The sequence below is a fragment of the Anguilla rostrata genome, chromosome 6 (genome assembly GCF_018555375.3).
Source record: "Anguilla rostrata isolate EN2019 chromosome 6, ASM1855537v3, whole genome shotgun sequence".
Lineage (NCBI taxonomy): Eukaryota > Metazoa > Chordata > Actinopteri > Anguilliformes > Anguillidae > Anguilla > Anguilla rostrata.
Genome location: NC_057938.1, coordinates 49,543,383 through 49,550,244, shown reverse-complemented (window position 1 = coordinate 49,550,244; position 6,862 = coordinate 49,543,383). Strand labels below are relative to the sequence as shown.

General features: G+C 43.2%; 1 long non-coding RNA gene across 1 annotated transcript; it reads right to left on the bottom strand.

The window, feature by feature from the left end:
* Nucleotides 1-4,085: 4,085 nt before the first annotated feature.
* On the bottom strand, nt 4,086-6,862 carry LOC135258025 (uncharacterized). The gene is made up of 3 exons (XR_010330851.1): nt 6,711-6,862; nt 6,217-6,297; nt 4,086-5,183 (listed from the first exon to the last, which is right to left on the bottom strand). It is a non-coding gene; the product is annotated as an uncharacterized LOC135258025 (long non-coding RNA).

Below are 6,862 nucleotides of genomic sequence, written 5' to 3'. Positions count from 1 at the left end.
GAGGGCCCTCGAAAAAGCCTGGAATGATGTGTGAGAGACATGGATCAAGAGAGGAAAGGGGGCCCACAGAGTCTGCTTAGGTATAGGACCCACAATTTTGTACTACACCCCTGCGGACTGAATCACGGTTGGACGTCTTTTAAAAATATGTTCGCTTGCAAAATAAATAAATAAATAAATAAATAAATAAATAAAATAAAATCAAATTAAAAATCCCACCTTGTTCTTTCCCTTTGAAAAAATATTCACACTTTCAGACAGGATTAATCGCAGCCCCTCCGTCACGTGCAGAATAAGCCCCGATCGCGCTGCAGTGATGCGCCGCTGTGATGCGCTGCAGTGATGCGCCGCTGTGATGCGCCGCTGTGATGCGCTGCAGTGATGCGCTGCTGTGATGCGCAGCAGTGATGCGCTGCTGTGATGCGCTGCAGTGATGCGCTGCAGTGATGCGCTGCTGTGATGCGCCGCTGTGATGCGCTGCAGTGATGCGCCGCAGTGATGCGCTGCTGTGATGCGCTGTAGTGATGCGCTGCAGTGTTGCGCAGCAGTGTCGCCGCTGTGATGCGCTGCAGTGATGTGCAGCTGTGATGCGCAGCCCGGGCTGGTGTGCGCTCCTCGGCGGCTGGTGGGAAGCGCTGGAACCGCATTATGTAATTACCGAGCGCGATCTCGCGGTAAACGAATTACGCAGGAGGGCATCTGAGAGAACAGCGGGACGTTCTTTTTTTCTCTCTCTCTCGCTCTCTCTCTCTCTCTCTCTCCCTCTCTCTCTTTCCAACTTCAAAAGGCAGCGAAACCTCCTGGCTCAGCCAGGAGGCTTTGAAGTCCCCCTTGTTCCGTCCAAGACGTGATTATCCCTTTCATGTCACGGGAAGCGGGCAGATCGGTTTTTTAGAGAAACCAAAAAACCTGGCCATTAATATAATATAAGAATCACATAAGCCCTTGACCAGCTGATAACGCCTGCTGCAAGGCACGGCCCTAAACACGCATTATCAGCGTGACAACATGAGAACGCGCCAGAGACGATCGCTCATTACTCTATGGCGCACGCTTCCTTTTTTCTGAACGGTAAAATTTCTAATCTCTAAGAGACGGGGTGGTTTCCATCCCCGCTCACGGAAGATCCGACAGCCTTTGAGCCCATGACGCTATGCCATGATGAGTTTAGACGTTCTTTTTTTTTCCCCCTCCGAGTTATCAAGGACACTCGACTCTGTTTCCAGAGGATTCCACCATCACGCCGATATCATTACAAGGCATGGACGCCAATAAATCATCCTGTATGAAGCTGCAGGGCCCCTCGGCGGGAAAGGAGGGGGGGAGCGGGGAGAGACCGCAATTTCAAAGCCCGGGGACTCGTGCTACAAGCCCATGAATAGATCACCCAGCAGGAGTGGAGGAACGTGAGGGAGCTGAAATAGATGTTGAGGCGTTAGGTGAGGAAACTGTACATCTTCAATGCCCACACTCAAAAGAAGAAGAAAAAAAAGAAAAACGAAACATTTTTTTTAATTTTAATTTGGCTTATCACGCTTTTCGGCTTTCCTCGACGGCCTCAACTCATGTTTGCGACAGACCAAAGCCACCATTAGTATTAATTAGATGTTTCAGATTTTACTGCAGTGTGAACGGGTCTTGAAGTGGAAACAGAGTGCACTCATCCAGATGCAGACGCCATCAAATTACTGCGAATGCAAATTATGCAAAGAGACACCAGCAAAAACTGCTCAAAATCCTCCAAGGCGAATCCAGAACAAGGCATCAGCCATGACAAGGGATTATAAACCGCAGTAAGATGCCAACATATATTAATGATCTTGTGTACAGCCTAAATTCTTTTAGACTGGAGCTCCGAACAGAATGTATGTTAAAAGTCTAAAATATTCTAATAAAATTATGCAAGGTCCCATTAGGTATTCTTGAACCTGTGAATCAGCACATGTATGCATTCAAATACCGGCTTTCTGTTATGCCCCTTTAGCTCCGCCCCTTTACCTGTTATACCTCCTTAGCCCTGCCCCTTTCCCTGTTATATCCCATTAGCTCCACCCCTTTCCCTCGTATAACTCCTTAGCCCGGCCCCTTTCCCTGTTATACCCCCTTAGCTCCGCCCATTTCCCTGTTATACCCCCTTAGCTCCGCCCATTTCCCTGTTAACCCCCCTTAGCTCTGGCAATTTCCCTGTTAAACTCCATTAGCCCCGCCCCTGCTCTGTCCACAGCCACTGCTACAGTTGCCTCAGTTTGCTTCTGACTGAAGGTGTCAACGGCTACCGTGTAATAGATGAACACTGCATCTTCCCAATTTGCTCCAGTTAACCTGGTCTGCTCCTTGGAAGACAAATGTTGCTCAGCTACCTTCTGGCACAAATGGCCTGGCATGCCTTTGATCCTGTCCTCTGTTCCTCTGTTCCTTCTCCCAGGAAGTCTGAAGCAGGGAGCCTTTGGCATAAAATGCAGGCCACTGTTCTTCCCCTGTGCACCACCAAACTATTATTAGCATGTGTATGCTTTCATCTCAAAGGGGACATATGCAAAAAGGTTACATTTCTATGAAATAGAAGCATTTTCGGCTGAAACAGAAATATACATTTATTTCAGTTATTTCTTCAACCACAGCTGCATTTTTACCTTAGGCTCAGATTTTAATATTACACTAGTCTTTAATTTCTTCACTGTTTTGTATATACTTTCATTTCATACATAGCCTCCTACTGCCTTCAGTACAAGAAACCCCATTATTTTGATATAATATATCCACTGCTGTTTTATTCAAACTTTTAAAAGCAGTTGAGTAGTTCATTTATCAAAAAGAGCTCACACCTCATTCCACCTGTCACATTAGAATCTAATGATCTGTAGGGGCATCACTTGGCAGTTCAGTATGGCATGCTCTGCCAGACAAAAATGCAAAGCATTTAACACCAAGGTCTTCGCACCGAAAAACACCTGTGCGAAAATCGTGATGGACTTTTCTCTGGGAGCGCATGTGCATGAAAATGTGCCTCTTTGAAATGGCGTTTCTGTTATGACACGCGCAGCAATGCAGTATATCTATTTTTATGTGCGGTGAGATGCGGGGTACAATGCTCTCTCTGGGAACCTTGACCACTCAGCTACAGGAGTCAAGTCAGAGTACCTGCATGAATCACCGTGGTTGCAAAAACCTAAATTACCTTCCGAAAATGAAATGTAACAGGCAAGCCAAATAGATAGCCTCTGGACTGTTTTTCAAGAGTATTTCAGACCTTATAATAACGTCTGTGGTCAGAACCTTTCCTGTATCTTCTACAGCAAGTCTATAAAGCCAGGAACCTCCTACGATTATGCCACGGCGATGATTCGATTAAGTTATGTCATTTCACAAGAGGAATTGCCCGAAATGCGACGACGTTGTTCCTTGCATCCAAATTCTACAAACCTGCATCGTCCTGACGACCCCTAAAAACAACAAGCCGTCGCATACAGCACATACGTGTCAGTCGTTACAGCGGTATCATTGCTGCCGGGTCGACATGACAACGTCAGTCACAAAAAAATCAGTCGCTCAGTAATTCAGTCACAGAAAGCTCAGGGCAGAAGTGGAAAGCCACTTCAAAAGGGAGATGCTTCCAAGTACGAGAGACAAAGGGTTTACAAAAAAACAAACCGTGTCTGTCCTCTGTGTGCTCTTAGGCCTGAGACCATCTAAAACAAAACACACACAGCCTGTAAACCAAAGACACTGCTAATAACCCTGCCTCCACTATTGCAAGAGTCCACTCAAACTTCCCTCCTGAAATGGAAAGTGTGATATTATTCTACGGGGGAAAAACCCCCGTGGAAACCTTGGTGTTGCAGCTGCTGACGAAACCGTGCCTGGGTTGTTAGCACGCGAGCAAACGTTCAGACGCATCCCTGTACAATGCAATGCTACCCCTGCACCATTCACACCTTGTCAGCGCTAACAACGAGACAGAACTGCTTCACTGACATTGTGTGCGCCTTCTGCGCCAAGCAATTAAAATCTGTTGCATGGGAATAAGAAAATAACACAAACAAAATGAGCCCTCAAATACAGTTGTGGCTATAAATACTTTAATGTACCTTTACCGTTCTTTTGCAGTTTAGTTCATTTAAGAAAACTATATTATACATCATGTCAACATCACAAATTAGAAACAATATAATAACAATATTGTAAAAAAAAAAGAATTAGCCTATTTCTTTTTAAAATGCACAGTGAATATTATATTGTGTGATTTCAGGACTGCTGGCAAGACACTTGAAAGATTTAAAATAATTTAACAGGAATTTCTGCGTTCAACAGCTGCCTTAGTTAGTATTCTCCTACAGTAAACACAGCAGAGAGGTCAAACACGTTTTAAATATTCAGCGTGTGTCACTTTAACAGCTGGAAACGTGGGAAAAAAATAATAAATAATAATAAATAATAAATAGAGGTACTTGAAAGGACTACTACCTTTAAAAACAAACATCCTTTACACAAGCACGCAAGCATGAAGGAAACGTCGAACACAACACAATCCCGCCGCTTTTAAGGCAATTTGTTAACTGCTACCTAATGGAGCAAACGACAATCCTACCGAAGAATGACACACAACTTCTGTAGCTGGAAAACCTGAATTTCCATGCAGGAACCATCAAATAAATTGCCTCATCTGTCTATGACCCCAAGCATATATGCCAGAGAATTTTTCAATTGCGAGTGCCTGTTTCACGTTGTCAAAATGAATGTTAAACAAGCGCAGCTGCAGCGACATCACAATCATGGCAGTAAACATGCTAGTACATACTGTGGATTTTTACAACCTGCCATTTTGAAGTTGCCTGCAGCTGTAACTCAAATTAAACTGTAACTACTAATACGTTCCCTTGCACACATCGAATATATTGCAATTATATTGAAATAAAATATACTGTCAATATATTGCAATGCTTTGCAAATATACAAATTATTGCCACTTTCAGACATTGCAAAACATTTTCATCAAAAATGTGCTACAACACATTGTATACATTTATACATTTACAATATATTGCAGTATACTGAAAATATATTTCTGAAAGGGTTATGTGAGGCTCACTTGAAGTAGGGGTGAAGCTGTTTGGGTCTTTCCCTCTTGGAGAGGCCAACTCTTATTGGACGAACGCAAGTCTTCAGAGGTTCCAGCCTCCTTGCTGGCTCAGGAAATCCAAGGCAGAAAAAGAAAGGAAATGAGTGAATGGCGTATGATCCTGCATTTCTTTAATCATCTGTCCACTTTTATTGATGAGGCTATTAGTACAGCCAAATAGGGGCAATTCCATTGCAAATAAAAAGATCATTTAAAAAAGATCTCCAACTCCATGTATGATTAATGCCAATACATAATGCCCACCAATCACTGGGAATAATGAAATATTAAAATACTCATAATCGCAGCAGAGAGACCTGAAACAGGGGAATGTTCTTGTGCTTAATCATAATTCTGCATCGTTGAGAAAGGACAGGCGAAGTTAGACTGCAACCTTTTCGTGGAGGAAGAACAAATGACTCGAGCAAATAACAAAGGCTGAGGCCAAAACAGAAGGTTGAGTCTCAAAATCCCGATCACAAGCATGTACTCCAATAAACACTTCCCCTTAACCTTTGCACACAATTAAACGCAAATGCGCTTGTGAACGAAAGAAAAACCAATATTTGCACTCGTCTGCGTGTCAAAGTTAGGACAAATCTCGTTCGCAACGAAGTCACGTTAATTTCAAGCCTTTACTTAAGGTTCATTAAGCATTTCAAGTATGCTAATTAAGCATCTGCATACAGTGGGGTTCTGCAAAAAATAAGTTATTTTTGTGAGGGTTGTTTTAACATTTTCATTCACCGAATAGATACCGCATTGATATTCCTGGAATCTTAAAAGCTGGCACAGAAGATTGCAGGCTCTTTAATAAAACATGTCCAGTTACATAAGCTGCAGGGAATATCCAAATAAAACCTCTCCACTCGTGCAATACATTGTCCCTCTTATATTTTTATGCCTAATTGTTCAAAAAATAAATAAATAAATACATAAATACATTTCTTGCTACTAATGTAGAGAAACTTCACACAATCTTTATGTTTCATCAGCAGATCATTTGTTATGCCCTACTTAAGATGGGGGCCTAGCCTTAATGGATTTTCAGAATGCATAATTAACCTGTTTTTTCTCCACAGGCAGGATGTACGTACCTCTATTCTGTTCATTCAGGAAAGGAAGGACCATGAAAGCAGGAAGCCATTGTTTAGATCCGTCTTCAGTCACAATACGCTCTAACACGGGCGAACAATCAAGAACTTTAAAAAGTATTTCATATTTCATATTTCAGGATATTTTTAAAACAATCCCCCCCCCCCCCCCCAATTTTGTCATCTAATTTGGTATAACTAACAGTGACTGTCAAGTAAGCGCTGTTCCTATGCCCCTGTGTAAGGAGCACTGAAGCTGAAGCTTCATTTACTCTGCTTCACTTAACAGGTTCTGCAATTGATATTTTTCACCCAACAGACTACACTTTACTAGAGAAGAGTTTGTGTTTATCACACAAGGGCCCGACACACACACACTCTCATACACACATGCACACACACACACACACGTGCACACAGACAGAAACACACACACACATAGACAGACACACACACACACATAACATTAGCTATTCCTTCACACGGCCGCTACAGACCTTTCTGCTTCACAGCGGAATACATTGAATCTTCTCCCTCCGCACTGGAGTGGCTGAGTCCCAGAGGTACTTCCTGCTCGCAGTCAAAGCCCACATTGCTGCTTGTAGTTTCCGGCTGCCGCCCGACAGCTCTGATATGACCGCGGACGTCC